General features: G+C 38.3%; 1 protein-coding gene and 1 long non-coding RNA gene across 13 annotated transcripts in view; both read right to left on the bottom strand.

Annotated features, from left to right (window-relative positions):
* ARID1B (AT-rich interaction domain 1B) overlaps positions 1-20,541 on the bottom strand; it is a 425,168-nt gene that overhangs the window by 239,302 nt on the left and 165,325 nt on the right. The gene's annotated exons all lie outside the window — the stretch shown is intronic.
* LOC145723155 (uncharacterized) lies at positions 5,558-20,415 on the bottom strand. The gene is made up of 2 exons (XR_014148028.1): positions 16,800-20,415; positions 5,558-16,589 (listed from the first exon to the last, which is right to left on the bottom strand). It is a non-coding gene; the product is annotated as an uncharacterized LOC145723155 (long non-coding RNA).

The raw sequence follows: 20,541 nt of genomic DNA, 5'->3' as shown, positions 1-20,541 counted from the left end.
TATTCTTATGTTAATCCCCATACATTACATCATTAGTTTTAGATGTAGTGTTCCATGATTCATTGTTTGTGCATAACACCCAGTGCTCCATACAGAATGTGCCCTCCTCAATACCCATCACCAGGCTAACCCATCCTCCCACCCCCCTCCCCTCTAGAACCCTCAGTTTGTTTTTCAGAGTCCATCGTCTCTCATGGTTCGTCTACCCCTCCGATTTCCCCCCCTTCATTCTTCCCCTCCTGCTACCTTCTTCTTCTTCTTTTTTTTTTTCTTAACATATATTGCATTATTTGTTTCAGAGGTACAGATCTGAGATTCAACAGTCTTGCACAATTCACAGCGCTTACCAGAGCACATACCCTCTGGGGAGTAAAGCTCTTTTTAACTAGAGAAAACACTGAGCAATAGGTTTCTTTCCTTCTTTCCAATCTAACTCTTCATTCCTTATTTGATGCAAGAATACAACAGTTAAATAAAATAAGCCCACTAAAACAAACAGAACCTACCTACCAAATTAGTTATGTTAACTCTACCATACTGCTAAAGAAATTGACATAGGTACAGATTTTTGAAAAACTACTTTACTAAGAAATTAAAAAATTAAGAAGCACTGCGACTCATTTTACTCTTTTTATTTTGAGATTTTAAAATAACAAGGTAAAAAAAGAAATCGGAATCTACTGCTGAATTGTCATTTACCCTTTTATAGTATTTTTAAAGAATATATATGTATATACAAAATTATATACATTACATACAAAATTATCTATGAAATAAATCAGTACACCCATTCTTTCTAGTAAAAATAGAGTGGGTGGCATAGTGGAGTTGACTTATTTTTATAAGAAGAAAGAACTGGCAGGCTGCTTCCTCCACATGGTATTTCTTACTTTATTATGGAATACATAGAATGGTTTTTTCTTTTTAGAAATACATTCCTCAGAAAACAAAATCTCAATAATGTAAGATCAGACAGAGTTGTTCTTTAGCCTCATTTGCCCACTTATTTCTAGTTCAAGAAACCACAGCAAATACTACCTGTGTGTCAATTTCACATTCAACAGGAGATAAAAGTTAGGCACCATCTTGCCCTTCATCGCTAATTTCAAGGATTCCCAGTAACACTGCTGATCGCCAGGCTTCTATCAAGAGGTCACTCAAAAGTGGTCCCCCTGCGGGCGCCTGGGTGGCTCAGTTGGTTAAGCGACTGCCTTCGGCTCAGGTCATGATCCTGGAGTCCCGGGATCGAGTCCCGCATCGGGCTCCCTGCTCGGCGGGGAGTCTGCTTCTCCCTCTGACCCTCCTCCCTCTCATGCTCTGTTTCTCATTCTCTCTGTCTCAAATAAATAAATAAAATCTTAAAAAAAAAAAGTGGTCCCCCTGAGATATGGACCCAGAGCAGGTGAAGGGCAAGGCGCATGTGCTGATGCAGTAGTTCCAGACCCTGCTACCCAGGGCGATCCAAATGAGGACAGAGGCTTGAAGGTGCAGCGCTTGCCCATGGGCATCCACCAGCAAGCAGCTGAAGGGCTGGGCTCAACGCTGTGCACATGAAATCACCTCGGTTCCACTCAGAAGAGCCAAAGTCACAATTCTCTCAAGTCAGCATTCCACTACCTCCCGAAGGTCCTCACCAGTGATTTCTTTCATTTTACTCTCCAAAAGATGCTCCTTAGATTATGTGGAATAGCGCCACATTTTTTAATGTAGTTTTGGCTTGGAATCCGACGGTGAAAGAAAGTTGATTAAACGTAAAAACTACTTTAGTATTTGGCTTCTGTTAAGTAGCCCCATGCAGCAGACATTCAGCCACAGATCATGCACGGTCTGCCCGTTTTAAGTATGCGGGGCTCTGCTCCCACTTCGTAGTGAGCAAGAGATGTCCTGGCAAGAGCAGAAGAGCTTGGGGTTTCTTTCTGTTTCTCTGTTTTCTATGAGTGATTTCTTTCCTCTTCTGTGAGAACATATAAAACTTCAAATTTAGAAATCAATGTTCCATTTTACAATTATTTTTAACAAATAAGAAGGCTGCCCATCTAACAGTGGTTTTTCAAAGTGGCCCCCTGAACTCTACAGGCAAATCCCATGAGCTCTGCTCTTGACACTGGTGCTTGGTTTCATAGAATGTTTAGGGAATAATTCTGCATCTTCACTGAATCAAATCACCTCTCTAAATTCAAGTCTGAAAAAATACAGGGAAGTGTTAGGTGCTTATGATTCTAAAACCCTGTAACTTTGCTAAATCTGAATCCTAATTCTAGTTTACCAGGCTGGGTTTTTGTTTTTGTTTTTTTTTTCCTTCTCAGAGAATAATTTGGGTTCACCTCCATTTGACAACTGCCCTGTACGTCCATAAAAAATAAACGCAAAGAATAGAAGTGAAATTGTTGTCCTAATTTTTCAGGCTTTAGTAAATAGCTGCACTATGGAAACAGACTCGAAGGAATGCACACCCAAACCCATATAAACTAAATACATCTGCTCATAAACAAAAATAGTACTTTTAAGGGCAATACTTTGTCAATAAAACAAAGTTTATGCACGTTATTACTTACTGGTTGCACTAATTACAAAATTAAAATATAATTTTAGTTTACTATAAATTAGGATAAATTATTTTAAGAACAATAATTCCATTATATCAATGCACAGGGGAACTTACTATGAGTCAATAAAGGACATCTGTCATACAAACATGCCACATCACACATTTTGTACAAAGCCCAATTCCCCATCAGAAAACACATATGTCATGTTTTTAAATTTTTAAGCAAAGAAATTTAGGAATTATAAAGAAAAAATGAAATACTGCTTTTAAAAAATCATAATAGTTTAGGGTGAACATAATGTTCTCAGTTAAAACAAGACGTTGCACGATCTTCAAAGATGATTCTGAATGAAAATTTAAGTGGTATGCTAGGATAGCCACTGAGCAAACCAAAGAAAGACACACGATGTACAAAATTTTCAACTCCCAGAAATGGATTAAAGAAGGGCACAGGGGGAGGGGGGCAAGAGCGTCACTTCAACTTCACTCATTCAGAAAGTAGACTGTTCCCGTCCTGATCTAAGGAAAACGAAATGCTCTTCCTAACAACCCAAAGTGACCGAAAAAAGAGCTGCTGGGAGCAGAGCAGAGAGCAGTGTTCACACTGCCCCCCAGCCCACCCCACCACGCCCTCACAGCAAGTTCATACCTTGGTGCTTTCTCAGCAGAAACCAAATCTTTATGGCCAAATGCCTCAAAGGTATGTTAAATCACTTCCCACTTTTAACAGTGCTCCTGGCAGGTCTCACCCAACTAAACCATGCACAAAAGAAAACTAGCAGGAGAAATCTAAAGCTTTAAATATTATTTATTTATTTACTGGGTGATGGTGAGGATGAATTCAATAGTTTTTATTTTTTTTTATTTTTTTTTTTAAAGATTTTATTTATTTATTTATTTGACACACAGAGAGAAAGCACAAGCAGGCAGAGAGGCAGGCAGAGAGAGAGGCAGAAGCAGGCTCTCCACTGAGCAGGGAGCCCGATGTGGGACTCGATCCCGGGACTCCAGGATCATGACCTGAGCCGAAGGCAGTCGCTTAACCAACTGAGCCACCCAGGCGCCCGAATTCAATAGTTTTTAAATGGCTGAAATATTTAAAAAGGAAGAATGACTCAGATATCTGACAGAGTCGACTCAACACTGCAACTGTTATATTTTTTTTTCTAAAGCCCTCTCATAAAATTTTAGTAAACTGCTAAGATTTTATCGAAAATATCTTGAGAAATAAGACCTTACATCCATCTTTTTAAGAGGTTTTAAGAACAAAACCCTACACAATGTAACAACAAACAATTCGGATTAGGCAAGACCTTTCCAACAGGATGAAGGAATGGTCATTTTCTTGTTTTCACCCTTCACTGACTAAAAAGCAGAATATTAGACCCAGTCATTAAAAAGAACACAAACCAAGTATTCTCACTAACACAGGAAAGAATTCTATTTTGCACAGTATCTTTCCTATGCAAGTCCCATAACCTTATTAACAAAAGTATGATAATTAAATAGTCTTTGGGGTTTTGTGTTTAGTTTGAAGCACATATAAGTAGTTAACGATTTTACTTAACTGAAAATTCCACATAACAACCATGTTGGAAGAAAGAGAAGGGGGCTTCTTTATTTTTCCTTACCTTTAAAAGTGGCTTCATTAGTGAACGAACTCTCTATCGCTCCTGTCCTCATCATCTTTTGCACTTTGCTTCATTAAGTGGACTACAATCACTCCTTGGTTTTAGTAGAGCTTTTTTAATAGAAATTACCCAGATTACTGACTTTTCCCAAAAGGGGAACACGGGGTTGGGGGGGGGTTGAGTGTGAAGGACTATTATTTCTCAAAAGAGGAAAGAGAAATCCAGACTGTAATTAAAAATAGTTATTATTCAAAAGAAATACCGAAGACATTTGGAGACTATTTAAATATCCCACAACAAACATATATACCACAACAAAATATATTTGCTGAAAAGTGCCTCATAATCTCAGGGATTCTGTATTTCTTCAACTTTCCTCAAACCAAGAATGTATCCATCATAACAGCACACTACAAAAACTCAAGAAGTGCTTAGTAAAATGAATTCATATATTCCCCTTCTCCCATCATAAATAAAACAAATTAGGTTTACAGACTGAGTAAGAGCAACAAGCAACAATAACCCATCCATCTACTTTTGATGCTGAAGCGTACATTATTGCCATAGAATAAATATTGAGAAAATTATTATTACTCATTCCTAATGTTTTTCCTCCTCTTTAAGTGGGGTGGGGTTTAAAAAATAGGACGTTCCTAGGTGTGGGATAATGACCTCGGCGGGGGAAAAAAAGTCACCCTTTAACCTTTTGCTATCAGGAAACAGATATAACACATGGGCTGTACCATGGCTGTTAAAATGTAGTGTTTAGTGAAATGAATGTAGACAACAAGCAAAAGCTGAGTTTTGAAGATAGGGACAAGTGAATCAGAAATCCTGGAACACAGTATTCAAACTACCCAACTACATTATTTCAAATGTAAAATATAGTGCTTATGAAAATTCTAAACATGCAGAGCACTAAAATAGTGAATGAAGTGGCTGCTCTTAAGTACAAGGGGACAGCAAGTGCCATATACAAATTCCCTAACAGAATATAGAAATCCAGTTGTTAGAGGACTGGGGAGGGACAGCAAGAGGGACTCAACACCAGGGTTTCACTGCATCACTGTCTCCATCAGCAAGATCCCTCCTCACCTACCAAAGGAGGAACTAGCCCTAAAAAGTCAGAGTTGGAAGATTCCTAGGCTCCCCTGAAATTGCCATTTATTCTCATGCTGTAAATATGAAATTATCTGAGACTCACGAGAGAACACATGTCTTGATGCCCTTTACAATTAAACAGAAAGAAAAATATCCTCAATATCAGTAGACATCATCTATATACATTCATTTTCAACACCATAGGCTGAATCCCAGGCTACTTCTCAGATATGACACCTAAGTTCTGAAGAAGATGCCAAATGCATAGACCTTAAAACATTTTACACTCCGTATCCGAAAGCTGCAGCTTAAACCTGCACAGTGGTCCAGGCGAGCAGAATCCTGGACCTCCCTGTGACACACTCTGCTCCCCGTGGGTCACACTGCTGCTCGATCTACAGCACGTTTCCTGGGGCCTGGACTCCACACAGCTGAAGCTGACCTTGATATTGGTGTGCATGTGGAAGGGAGGTCGGTGCATCCAGAAGACATCCTTAAGGTAACCACCTCTGTAATAACTATTTCCAGTAAATATAGGTAATTGAAAGTGCAGATAAATAGGCAAGTAGAAGACATGTAAGCACTTGGGCTTTCTAACTTTTGAAACCACACTCAAGCATGCAGCAATCATCCACTGAAGGTACAATTACCTTACTCCCAAAATCTTGGTTTTCAATCTATACACCAAAACCCTGTAAGCGATTAGCTCTACACCTAAAATATATTTGTACCTGTAATCTACTGTACACACGTATGAAGGAGTTAGATTTAAATGCTAGTTCAGAAGGCACTGAAAGCCTGAATGTGAATGAGCACATTGTTATTTTACCAAAATCCACTCTGTAGTAAAAAAAAGACCACACAGGATCCGTAAGCTAGAAATGCACTGTCCAATATGGAAGCCATTAGCCACATGTGGCTATTTTAAATTTAATTAAAATTCAAAATTCAGTTTCTCACACCAGCCATATTTCCAGTTCTATATAGCAACATATGGCAAGTGGCTAACATGCTATATGACACAGATACGGGATATTTTAATCATTGCAGAAATTCTGTTGGACGGTGCAGATCTAGAATATCCAAAAAGTCTTTGTAACACACTTTCTGTTACAAATACTGCAAACAGAAAAATATTCAGCTGCCAAATTCACTCACATATTTGTCCTTCTGGGGGAAGATACAGAATTTACTTAATGAAAATCTCATTAAGAGTTTCAGTAAAGTGAGAACATGTCCATTCCTCACCCCAATTCCAGCCCAAACTGTTGGTCAATTAGAGTAGCTTGCATGGTCATCAGTCATAAGGAACCTACAAATGAGGAAGGAAAAGGAATACTGTCCCTAGAGACCACCTCTAGAGGATTATTTCCCACCTGTCACTCCATGAGCCAACAATGGTCTAAAGCATCTTTTTTCCAATCTACAAAAATTATTGTCAAATTCTTAATATGTAAGTGTTCTGCCTCTCAAGAACTACGTCTAGAAATGGAGCCCAGGCTTCTGCAGAGAGAGAAGATGTAGGGTTGGGGAGGGGAGAAGTGGCTTAATACAGGCAAAAATTGAGTGCCTACTCTCCGTGCATAAATGAAGAGACGTAGGACCCAATCAAAAAAGGATGTCTTTTTTTTTTTTTTTCCTGATTGACTCACTAGGCTCACGCTTCCCTCCGCTCCCACAGGCAGTGGTGAGCAAGGAGGCAAAGCCACCATGTTCTACAGAAGCAGGTGCCCCACTCTCCTCCCCAATACGAGGCCCCCAGTGCATGTCTTCTCAAGGGAACCAGCTTATCCCTAGAAACTGACTATGCCAGTTTATCTTCCCTGGTATCCAGCGTCCCCTCAGTCCTGGACATTTGTAATGGAAAGTAAAGTACGGGGCATGTGTCAGATACACAGATGAATACAGAGAAATAAGGAAGACGTAGAGGAGGACCACCCCCCAACACACACACTACCTGCTCTACCCACTAACCATCCTGATGGATAGGCCGTGGGCTTCTGTGGCTGACAATCTCATTCACTGAAATTACAGTCCCCTCAAACGGGACCACTTCATTTCAAAGATCGCAAGACCGGGGGGGACCATCATCTGCCATGGACCCGTGACATTCAGGCTCAGTTTCCAGGGCCCCTCTGAGGATAGACACAGGTTCTTCTGCCTTCTCTTGATGTTAATCTTGGCTAGCCCTCCTGGTTACAGGGAAGAAGCTGATGCGTAGGACTTGATGCAGCAAAATGAGCTGGCTTACAAAGTCAATTTTCATCTCTCATGCAGAAAACTTAGGTTTGATAAAGACAAAATGATCTCCCATAAAAATTATATATAAACTTCAACATTACAGAGCCTTTATATGTATAACAGGACTATAGTCCTGATTGTTCTGGATTCCCACCCAGCTTCTGGGCTGTCTCTTATTATGGTGTTGTGGTTAATATGTAATGTATGGCCTAGAACACACAGAAGCTCTAGATTTATTATACCTGGATGAATGGCAATAACCAAAATGTCAAAAAGTTCTGCATTCAGTCTATTTAATTTGTTTATACTCAAGAGTTATAATGAGATATGAATGTACAGATGACGCAAAGGTAGAAATTATATTAAATACAACAGATGCTAGATTTGGGACCCAAATACATGTTAGCAGGCTTGAACAATGACCCAAAACACTCAGTAAGGGTAAATGCGAAAACTGTACTTCGGTTCAAGTACAGGATAGATGAGACCTGCGCCTCAAAGCACCTCCCACCACAGGGCCAGAATGGGATGCGGCTCTGAAACCTACCATCATGACTCGACGGTCCAGAACAAGGATGGTGGCCCACTGGCTCTAAACCAGCCATACTTCTGTTGGAGTGTATTCAGGCTGGCTGTGGGTTCCTATGTGGAGGCACTTACACAAAATGAACTTTATCAAAGAATTAAGAGTAGAGTGGGACAGACTTGAAACCACATAATGGGGAAAATAAAGGAACTAATCGGCCTAGTGAAAACCCAGGTAAAATGAAAACTATCTTCAAATATCTGAACAGCCATGATAGAGACAAGGGGTTTTGATTTATCTCAGGTGGTTTAAGAAGGCAGAAGTAGAACCCAAATCCAAGAAAGCATTTCAAGTTAATCCAAGGAAAAATTTCCTAACAAATACTTTATGAAGCAGTAAGTTTCATGTCATGAGGTGTTCAAAATGATATTCTAGAAGTAGCTCACATATGAGGTAGGGAGGGATATGTATGTATATACTATATGAACTTTTAAGAGTCACCATTATTCTAATGACAAAATAATCAAGAATCAACAAATCATATGTAATAGAAGTAACTGGTGTCAGACCAAACAGATTGAATTGAGAGACTATTACTTCAAAAGTTACATTAACTGGGGCACCTGGGTAGCTTAGTCAGTTAAGCATCCAACTCCTGGTTTCGGCTTAGGTCATGATCTCAGGGTCCTGGGATCTAGCCCAGCGTTGGGCTTTGTGCTCAGTGGGAAGTCTGCTTGTCCCTCTCCCTCTGCTCCTCTCCACCCCCAACTCTCTCTCTCAAATAAATAAATAAAATCGTTAAAAAAAAAAAGTTACATTAATTAAAACCTTTTCAAAATGTCCCACAGTTCCCCACAACTGTAAATAATCTTTCCTTTAACCTCCTATGTTAAGGTATAGTACAGGAGAGGGGCTAAAAGGAAACTTGAAACAAAAGAAACATTTAAAAAGAAAGTGATTGCTGCAGTTCATGGGGAAAGACTGGTCAATCAACATTATCACATACAGCGTAACACACAAACACGCGCGCGTGCACACTCCACCCTCCCTCCCTCTCTTCAGTTTTAATATTTTAAAGCTTAGTTCCTTAGAACTTTGACTCCTCTGAAATCATGCAAGATTTCAAGCAGATAATGGGTTAAGACCAAAAAATAAAGGAGCAACAGAGCAAATCTGACTGCATGTTTGAAAAAGCCTATAAAATGTTACAAGCAAAACAGGAAAGCCTGTGTTAATAATGCATAAACCAAGAGAGAAAAAAAGCTACCCATTTAATGGAATAATGCTTTTATCCTTGCAGTTAAAATGAAATAAACCATGACTATTAATCCAGTAAGACCATGTAAAAATGTAATTTTTAAACATTTACTAAAAGGGAATAGTTCAGTAACCACTCTAAAAATCAAGGCCTTGTGTACAGCAGCGTTTAAACGCTAAATACCAATCTCCCGTCTGTGGACGCCATTACCCACCCTGTCACCATAGCAACGCTAACAGGATGCCTGCCTTCAAAGACAAAGATGTAATTTCAGACTTCCAGCAGCCAGAGGGAGTGGTAAGAATATTCTACCCAGGCGGTGTCAGCTGATGATAAATTATAAAAATATCCAGGAAGGTTATGAGGCGGACTGTACCACATATTCTTATATTCCTGGGGGAAGACTTATATTAGTCAAACACACTGGGAGATGGCAAGAGTAAAACAAAAAGTAAACAAGAAAGAATCTCAATGGAATCTGATTTTTTTTTTTCTTTTTTAAAATTACATGGTACAGAGTTCCGCCTCCTTTTCCCTTGCTCCCAGGGGAAAATAAAAATAGCTTCTACCATCCCCTTTCTCATTCAAATTAAGAGTGACTGAAGATGTGCATGGCTGTTCCAAGGGACTTGCAAAACCACCTCTATAACTGCTACTCCGACATTTGTCAAACTCCGGCATTTGTCAAAAATTGTTTTAAGCACAAGCAGGCGGCTAAGGGAGTAAATCGATTTGTGCACTTCAGCTCCAGAAGAGTAGCTACCTTGACTGCCACCCAATCTAATCCCAACAAACTCAAGATATTTTTTAAGCCCTTTGAAGGGAGACAAGTTTCCAATTTACAGGGGGTTTTTTTTTGTGTCTTAAAAAAAACACATAAATAAAGCTGACACAGACATTGCTGTTTCATGGTTCTGTAGCTGTACAATTTTTAAAAGCACAAGCTCTAGAGTCAAGAGAGCCACAAAATCTTGAGCAAGTACTTTTCCTAGAGGTAGTGAAATACAAAAGAATTAACACTGGAGTTGAAGTCCTCTTGAAGAGTCTCTACAAGGAGGAATTTATCATATGAGGCCTTTTTTACTTAGAGGAAGTTATAAATGACAAGACTGGCCAACAAATGAACAGAGGAAAGAAAACTTTCCTATAATGTTTCGTTCTGTAAGAATAAATGTATGTTAAATTATCTTTTTTGTTAATTCTGTTATATGGTTTGGGGCTCAAAAAGTCCAACTCCCTCACAATAACAGGAACATGATACAGCTGATCCTTTCCAATGGATGTGATCAACAGACCCCTGTTCCCATTCCCCCTAAAGGCTGATGAATGGCCAAGAGCCAAAGATAGTTGTGGATTCAAACCACGACTGGTGTCAAGATCCTTACCCCCTACTGGGTGGGCCACTGGCTTGCTTGCTCACCACACCCACTCTTTCTAAAGTATAAGGCATAGCAACCAACACATAGCACAAGACTCTCCCACGGCCAGTCCCGGGGGTCCAAGTGAGGAATCACACCAGCGTTAGCATCCCTCCCACTAAAACTCTGAAGGAGCTAGACGGATTATGGATTTATCCTTTTTATCATCCTGAAGAACACATCTCCAATTTTATAACATACTCAACAGGCACCCCTCCCCCCCAAAAAAAACAAAAACAAAACAAAACTAAACAAAACACCACTAAGTTTTGCCACAAGATACAAAGTGTAATGGTACTAAGTCATTAGTGGAATGTCTGCTTTGTAAAATTTAGACCACCACCAGACTAACCAATTAATCTTGAGTCCAAATCTTTTAACTCAAAGATTAACAATCTTCTCCCATAAAAACATACAACAGAAAAGTGCCAAATTACAAAACAAAATGTAACCTATCCTTCAAAACAGAGAAAAGCTTATGAAAAATACTCTCTTCACAATCGAACTATTTCTTTATTAGATGACTTTTCATTCTGCTACATATTTTATGCTTACAAAATTATTATTTTCAAGAATTATACTCTAAAATGAAAATGGGCTCGATAAGCTACTCCTTTGGACAGAGTTGCTGGATTTATAATTGTGACAGTTAAGCAAGTTACAGAAAAAACAGCCAATCATTCATTCATTTATGCCAAACTTAGGCTCATGATAATCCTCCCAAATAAAATGAAAAAACTTCTTTAACACCATTAAAAACAACCAGAAAACCCTTTATTTTGGCATCATTATTCACTATTTTCACAGGAATACTGTATATGTTCCTTTACAGACTATTTCTTTTTACAAAATAATAAACATGATATTCCACCCTTAAGAAATGAAGTTTTCACTTTATATTAATATTCTACAACCTCATTTTCCCCCCTCTACCAGTCAGGAATGCAGCCTTAATCTTTTTCTTTTCTTTTTTTAAGATTTTAAGTAATCTTTACACCCAACGTGGGGCTTGAACTCACAACCCCGAGATCAAAAGTCACACGCTTCACCGACTGAGGCAGCCAGGCACCCTGCAGCCTTAAATTTAATAGTGATTCATGGTAACTGCATTATCATGGTTTACTTCTCCTTTTTTAAAACATTTTTTTAAATTTGTATTCCAGTTTGAGTAGTCTCAGTTTATACAAATGTTTTACTGTAGATCAGCTAAATTCCTATTTAGAAACACATGGGTTATAAATTCTATGTAAAAACATCACAGGAAATGAGAATGTTCTGTCACAACATGACTCTTTCAGTTAAAAGTGGCCACTGGTATATTTTAAAATAAACAAATTTATTTATAATTCATAGGGACACATGTTAGAAGAAGAATGCCTCTTCCAAGATGTTTTTAAACATTTTTACAAATGAAGAAATCTACAGTCTTAAATTTTAATCATTAAGTTACAGTGTCTGGGTCATACTTTTTATTAGAATGCCACAGTATAAAAACTTCAATCAGAGAGGCTACAAAATGAATTATATTAAACTTCATATAATTTTGTTGTTTTGATGAGAACCTGGGTTTATAAGTAAATTCAAAAGTAAAACTGGTGATGGTGAATATCGTATACAAGGGATATGATAGGACAGTCAATAAAAATGTTGGAAGAAGTAAAATATATTAATCTATTTACAACTGGAAAGTAATATTCATTTCCTCTGTAATTTGTCCAGGTACCTTTTCACTAAGCTACCACTGCTAGCTAAATATGCTGGGCTTATTAAATGAGCATCTGCAGAAGTTCCCTATTTGGGATGTATAGTTTAAACATGAATAAACACAACTGTCTAAAAGAGCGGTCCTAAAAAAAAAGATACTTCCAAAGTGTTCCCACTTGCAAAACACCACCTGACTCGCAACAACATACTGAATGTCATCTAATCAATCGGGATGAAAAAAGGCAGAGAATTCCCAGAAGTGTGTTTCCTATATTAATATAATTATTTATGCATGGTTCCCTTGATCCCTCCTCTTTCCTCTCTGTGTATATGTATTATAGAGACAGAGACAGAGAAAGAGAGTGAGAAATGTGTCTGACTTAGGAGAATATCTGAAGTTATTTTACCCGATTCACCACCTTCAGTCTCGTCTCCCACCAAAGATGTGTTATCAGTCACAGCTGGTTATTCCTGGACAACCACTATGGTTCATATGGTTATCTGTCTCAGATATCTGAAAACCCTTTGCAAAATCTAAGGAGTTTATCTAAGGCAGACTTCACTGAAAGCAAAGTAGATTTCCATCTGAGCCTTTCCTTACATCTTCTTTTTCTTTTCTCTCTCTTCTTTTAAGTGATTTTACCACTCACTGATAATACCACAAGCTGGAAAGAGCAAGGAAAAGCAAACTCCAATCACTGCGGCCATTTATTTAGTTACATACACAACTCTGACAATAATGTTGGGAGGGCCAATTAGTATTCGAATTACAACATATTTAATATGGTTTTCACATATACATGGTCTTCTGTTATGTGGTAAATAAAAATGGAGAATACAAGATCAAAACGAATGCAGAAGAATCCCAGTGGTGTTCACACCAACATACTCCATCAGAAGAGGTCTGCAGTACTGGGAGGTCCAACAACGGAGTCACCGGCCAGGAGTCAATGAGATATAGTTTTAGCCAAGAGTCAGGGGCCATAATCACTGTGACTCTACAAAGTCTCTGATCCAGGTCTCCTCATGCAGAGGTAGGGAAAGCTGAATCTCAGGAAGTTTAGTAGACTAGCAACCCTAACAGGCCCTGGTAGCTAAATGAGTTTCACAAGAGGAGGGGCAAACAAAGGGTAAGCACACTGACAGTTCATCAAGCACTTCTGTATAAGGCAAGTACTACACAAGACGTTTTATATAGGTGACATCTCATGGAATTCGGAGGTGTAAAGGTGAAGCATCTAGGCAATAAAACTAAACTGAAGTATGTGTGAATGTGCTTTGTGAACCATAATGTGCATATTTAGTACACTTTTTAAAATCTGATACCCCCAAAAGGGCCAGAGTTTTATCAAAGATGGCTAGAATTTTAATGACTTGTTTTCATCCCTGTAAAAGTAGAAAGTGCAAATTAAGTCAGAAAAAAAGTAGGAAAAATAAAATCCCTCATGAAGTCACTCAAGAAAGCCAGCAGAATCGCTCCTCTACCACCAGGTGTTCAGAAGAGTGTGGGGTAGTAGTGTGCTTCGCCTAACGTAAGGAGCACCACCAACACAGGGCAAAACCCCAGGTCAAGGCCTCGCACAGTGGGCGAACATCATCTCAATACAGCCATCACTCCTCTTCCCTTCTCAAATATCTCAAACCTCCACAGAACGGCAAAAACATTTCTGTGCCATTACACATGTTAAAAGGATGAATTTTGCAGATTTTATAGATGGTTCTCTGCAGATAAAAGGAGAGGATACATTAAAGTATTTTAAATAACAAGCATTCTGAATACAGGTATGTCTTCTTGTTGATTTCTTACTGCTGAACCTGTTCCAGGAAAGAACACTAATAATAAGCTAATCCAAATTTTATTTTTATGTGATTCCTACATCTAACATAAAATCTGAAACATAGGAGGCAATCAATAAATGACTGGTAAATGTAACTGAATTTTTCTGTGTAAAGTAAAATCTTGTGCATTAATCGAGGATGTCAACATTTAGGCCTGCAAGCTAAGAAAAAGCATAAATGTAGTACTATGAAAAAGCAAAAACACTTGGGAAAATTTGAACATATTTGTATTTATCCAAGGACACTCATAATTTTAATCAAAACTGGCAGAACAGTATTTAAAAGAAAGAAGGTCTTAGGTTTGACACCTGAAGTTGGAGGACACTCAGGTGTGTTCTGCAGCAGGTGCAGGGAGACAGCTGCTATAATGGAAGGAACATTCACCGTGACTCCACCACCGTTGGCACCTTGAGTCAAGTTTCCTGCCCTTGTGGATTCTTTATTTTCACATCTGGGAATTAGAGCTTCAAAAAATCTGAATCAAATTACAAAAAAATACACACGTTTTAATAACTTATTAATATTAAACCTTTGTTCTTTATGTAGGAAGTGAAATAACAGTGCTTTAAACACTGAAAAAAGAAAAGTGGGGGGGTTTGATTTAAAAAACAAAAAACAAACAAAACAAAGAGAAAACCGTTCCGAGTTCATGGTAATCTCCCTAAGGCCCTATTTCCTCTGCTGGGATTTAAATGTATCATAGAAACTCAAGGTATTCAAAGGGATAACCATTTCTACAAAATAAAAGAGAACATCTTTCAAACTAGCATGTGAAAACTAGGTTCCTCCCGCCCCCTCCCGCAGTCACATACCCTCAAAAGAGAAAAACAAACAAGCAAAAACATTACATTTGTATACTAGGCTCATCAAAGCACATACTCAAAGTAAGTGTCAGAAAAGGAGAAATCATAATGAGATAAATGAAACGAAGGAATGTTGCTCCAAAATGAATTGCAACAACAAGAACAAAGTCTAAATCATTCCAAAGCAAGCCAGACAAAGCAATATGAAGTAACCTGTCCCTACCCAAGGAAAGGAATAGATTAGGATATAAACTTACTGGACTAGCCTAAAAGCAAAGACAATGGGGCGAGCCATGAATCCTAAGTGAATTACATCTAGTTTCATTTATTTTTGAGATTGTACTCCTGTCTTACTCCATGTTAGAGTTAGAAACACTCTGGTACAATCTGCTGAGCTGTTTATGCAAACTCTGCTCCAATATTCTTCAAATCATCTCCAAGAATTTACATGAAATATAAAGTTATAGCCACTGCTTTCATTCTTTCAACATCAGTCCTATTTATGGCAATGTTTTATCTCTTATATAAAGAACTATACAAAAAATAAGGCATTGGTAGCAAAAGATGAAATGTTTTCTTTTAGGAGTTGTAGAATTCAAGCAAATTTATTCAGGACTTGCTTTTTAATCTCATGACATCTCTGGGTATTCTCTTCTCCCTAAACCAATTCCCACCACCACTTCCCTGTGTTTGTCATCAATACCAACACACATCTCCTGGCCACTGAGCTTAAAAACCTTAAAAGCGTCTATCATTCATCCCTCCCTTTATTTCAACGGTTTTCTCCCTCTGCATTCTCACTGCCAACACTTTTTAATAATCTGACTCAACCTCATTAGTGAGATAATACACTAATCTCTAAAGTTGTCTCTCTGCCTCCAGTGGTAATAAAGGCATTTTGAAAATAAAGGCTTTGCATAAATAAAAGGCAGGAACAATTCACTTGTCTTGGTAACCTGAAAGTACCAGACTTTCAAAAATAGAAGAAATGGGGTAGGATCTGGCTTTGAGCAGACAAACGTCAGGAACTCATGACTTTAAAGTTCATGTAACTCACACCTATGATATTCACGAAGACCCTTACTCTGGGCACAGCTATTCTCCTTTTGCTAGCAGTTTCCAGTGTTAGTTAACTGAAATTTTTACTTACATAAAACAAGACTTTAAGAAATGGTGTCTAATAAATTATTACACCTAATTATTATAATTTTGAAGCCAAATTTCCTCCAGATACAGATAATTACAAAAAACCAACTACAACCTTTTAGGGTCATTAGGAGGTGTTAACTGGATCACTGCACTTCTCAACTACCCGTACCCATGAGAGAAATAAAGACTGATGAAGATCCCTACTTACATGAGAAATTTTGGGAAAAAAACAAAAAAGGATCAGCATCGGGGTATAAGTCTCAGATGGGGCAGGATACTGCTGTGCTCACTCATTCTGGCCTACTTTCAGAGAAGACATTTACCTGTGGATCAGGCACAGCTTCCGTGCCGCTGTCTCAGTGGACACCATTCTGTGCTTTGACAGAGATAGAAATAAAATAACAAGTAAAAGTAAGACCTGTAACATTACCACGCTACCCAGATCAAACCAGTGAGTCCCAAAGGCAGGAAGGAAGGTGGCAAGGAAGTAAGGAGGGACGGAGGGAGGGAAGAAGGAAGGAGGGAAAGAAAACACAAAATGTAGAAATGCAGGGGACATTTTTCATTTTCATGAAACTGACCTGGGTTTATCAAGAACAAATGGTGGTTTCCATGTCCTTCGGTTGTTAATATTTCCACTCGTGGTAAATCTCATTTTTTTAAATCTCAGTTTAAAAAGCACTCAGTTACTTTCTAGTACATAAATGTAAGCCTGGAAGTGTCAGAAGTGAGTGGAGGCCTCAGAGAGAGACCATGAGGGTCTTCCTTCCACCAGCATGAAATTAAAACAAGTGCTGATTATTGTGGTTCAGAGAACCGTCTCCACCGGGTTCCCATTGATCTAGTGGGAAAAGGCATTAGACTTTGCATTACTAAGGAAAGATGGCATTGTCCTTCAGCTTCCTTATTTGTTTCTTATTCCTACCTCCCACTTTACCAGGTGGTCATAAAGACACCTGGTACATGTACTTCTCAACTTTCTACATGAACTTTTCTCCTTCTCCCGGAACTCCCCTATACTCAAAGACATCAGACTGCCAAACATCCCACAGTGGGGAGAGGAAGACCACTGCAGTCTCTGAGATGTTGTAGATCGAGTCCACAAGAAGGCCCCTGGCTCTCCCATGACCAGCATAATAAAGCTGTTGACTCAATTGGGCAACCCCAAATCCCTGAATACGTTCAAAAGCAAATGGCACCCAAAAATGGGAGGGAGACCATTACTGGAGCCATTCATGAGCCAGAACCTTAGCTGAGATTTAAGCCTGTTTGCCATTCAGTGTCATCATTAGCAAAACAGGTGTCCAGGTCAAAAAATATTACTTTCTCAGAATAAAGTCATCATTCCTTCCATACAAGTCATCCCAAGCTGCTCATTTTCTTTTTGTGAGGAGAAAAAAAAAGGGGGGAGAAGCGAGATAAACTATTTCCAGCTAATCATTTTTATAATGATCTGATAATAGATATTCAACCATAATATTATTTACTATCATTCTGGTCTAATAACTAGGTACTATTTAAATGAAGAGAACTCTAGAAAACGAGCTATCAATAAGTGAATGCTAACGATTATGTATTTTAGAATGTTCTCACATGTACTGAACATGGACAAAACGCACAAATGTATGCACACAGATTCCACTATACATGACTACTCCTCCGAACACTTTAAAAATTCAAATGATAGCCTGATAATGAAATAAAGTGAAAAGATGCATACAGCACAATTTAACATTGGATAAAATTTAGGTCCTGTGGAAAGAGACAACAAGAGTACCTGACAGCTTTTTTTTTTTCCTTAAATAGAATGCATTATGAAGAAAAGTGGTTGAGAAAGCTTAGTCACTTTTTTGTAGCTTACAGCTTTTTTTCCTCTCTTTTATTCCAGGCTTAAACAAAGTTCAGTGGGGCATTAAACTGCCTGTTTTAAATTACAGTCTGTATTTTAAAATAGAATGCATGCACGGCATGTTCCTGAAGCTAGGGGGTGGGAGTGTTATTCACGGAAAATTGAAGGCTTGTTGAGTCAATAATCTTCTTTCACACAGTAACAATTTTCAGCTAAAATTTCTTGACCCAAACAAAGGAAAACAAGACCATTCAGTTATTTTACAACAATTTAGGAAGGCAAAAGAAAAAGATGAGAAAGAGAGACACTTCTAAAATCCTACACTGTGAGGGAAGAATAAAAATTTTGCTCTCTACATATATTTCCTCTCCTAAGCTGACAGTTAATATTAAAAATAGCTACTTCCAGTTCAAAAGAAAAATAAAAGCAATTAACCAGTCCACACATGTTACTATGAGCTCCTGCTGGTTATATATCTCTTATTACATAACACAGAGGTCTGCCTTCAGTTACCTACAAAGTGGAAATTTGTAAAGTAAAATCTATTTCCCACCTACCTTGGGTAATACAAAGTAAAACACACTCAACCCCTTACAAGGGCCAGGCCTGCATATTCTGGGGAAGCCCACTGACCTCTCCAGATACCAGTGAATAGGAGGGGCTCCTTGAAGAAAGGAGGAAGGAGGCCTTCTAGCTCAACATGCCAAGAACTGCCTTTTGTAGAAATAGCAGGTTCGAATGAGAAAAGGTACCTCTGAACAGCAGTCATTTGTTGGTCCTAGCATAAAAATTTACAATTAAAACCTGAAGGAGCCACACTGCTTGACAAACTCTCCTACCCAAGCCCCCACGTGAGAATTTCTCACACACTGCTTTGTGTGCTTTATTCTAAAGCCAAATGCTAATTTCTCCCCTTTGTGCGCAGAGACCGCCCCTCTGTCCGGGAGGCCCGTGTGCCCACGTGTGGTTCTGTGGCTATCTGCAGACAGACCTGGGAGTTGCATGCGCCCAGCCTGTAGGGCCACAGAGAAGGCTCCATAGCCTCACGCAGCTCATCTGAAGAGCTGCAAGCTGGTTCAAAACCTTCCCATCCCCAATTTGTTATGGCACAATCTGTAGGCTGACTTTTCTATCAGCCAGGAATATCTGCATTTTTCATCCCTTACTTAATGAGCCTCATTTATCAACTATAGATCATAGTTATCCTTCTATTATCAAAACCAATATCCTGCAAATCAGTTATATTTCAGCCTCTCTTCATCTCCAATTTTGTCTAGTGTCTATTTTTTATAGTACTCCTTCATTAATTTTTTTAAGAATTGACAGTCCCATAAAATGGGTTGAAATTCATTTCCCCCATATTTTAAATGGAAATCTTCAGAATATGATGTGAAAAAGTTTGCAGTGGGTATGCTTAGTTAAAATGTTTTTAAAAGTTAAATGAATTTTTAAAAATAACATACTGCCACTAAGCAAATATCTCAGCCATAATAAATTTAGAATTATCCATTTATTTCAACAGGACTGAAGATCTCAATTTAGAAACACTTTGCACACAAACATTTCAGTTATTTTAAAGCAAACTCTGGTTCTTTTTAAATATTAATTTATTCAAACTTTCCATATATTTAGCCTGCTTTACCTGGACGAAATCCAAACTGGTGAGGTTTTACTGAGTATTCATTTACAGAACAAACATTTACGTGGAAGATTATTTTAAAAGAAGGAGAAACCTACTTTCCCACTTCCTACTACTTCTTACCTTGTTCAAGCTCAAGAATTATCCTCTATTTTCAAAATGACTACCAGTATCACAAAAATGCTCTAGGGGATAAAATTATAGAACATCACATCTTAAAGAAATAATCCATGTTAGAAAAAAACATTTGTCAAAGTCACTATCACTTTTCCTAAATTAGGACTTTCAAGTAAGGTCTTCACATGTTTCTCTCAACCTTAATCCAAAAAGAATTGATGTCTCTACATGGAGCAGGCCAGTTACTAAAATTACATTTGGGAATATCGTAAATCCTAGGTAAAAAACCCAACTATTATGTGTTCCATTTAAAACATTACCAAGATATCAAACTATCTCTGCACCTTTAGTTTTGAAACTATGCCACTGATTAACTGGATCTACAGATGCTCGACCTGACAAGGCACCATCCTTCAGAGACCCTCCTGCCCCCTCTCTACAACTTGTGTAACTCCCAAACTCAACGTACTCTACCAACATTTAGAGAACACTCATAAACCGCTTACGTGGTCAGCTGCACACAGGAATTCTCAATGCTTAAACACTGCGAACAAGTGCCAACAGATTAGATTTCTCTTTTATTAACTTATAATTTTTTAAATGTTCAGAATGATTTGAGAAGGGTCAAGCAACAGAAGACAGCTACATTCTTAACCTTTTACTGAAAACCATTTAAATCAAGTTCAAGATACAAATAAAAAAAGTTTTGGAAGAGTTC

This window comes from Leptonychotes weddellii, chromosome 8, assembly GCF_054177405.1.
Source record: "Leptonychotes weddellii isolate Sample4059 chromosome 8, ASM5417740v2, whole genome shotgun sequence".
Lineage (NCBI taxonomy): Eukaryota > Metazoa > Chordata > Mammalia > Carnivora > Phocidae > Leptonychotes > Leptonychotes weddellii.
The sequence above is the reverse complement of the archived record's forward strand: the minus strand, read 5'-3'. Positions and strand labels throughout refer to the sequence as shown.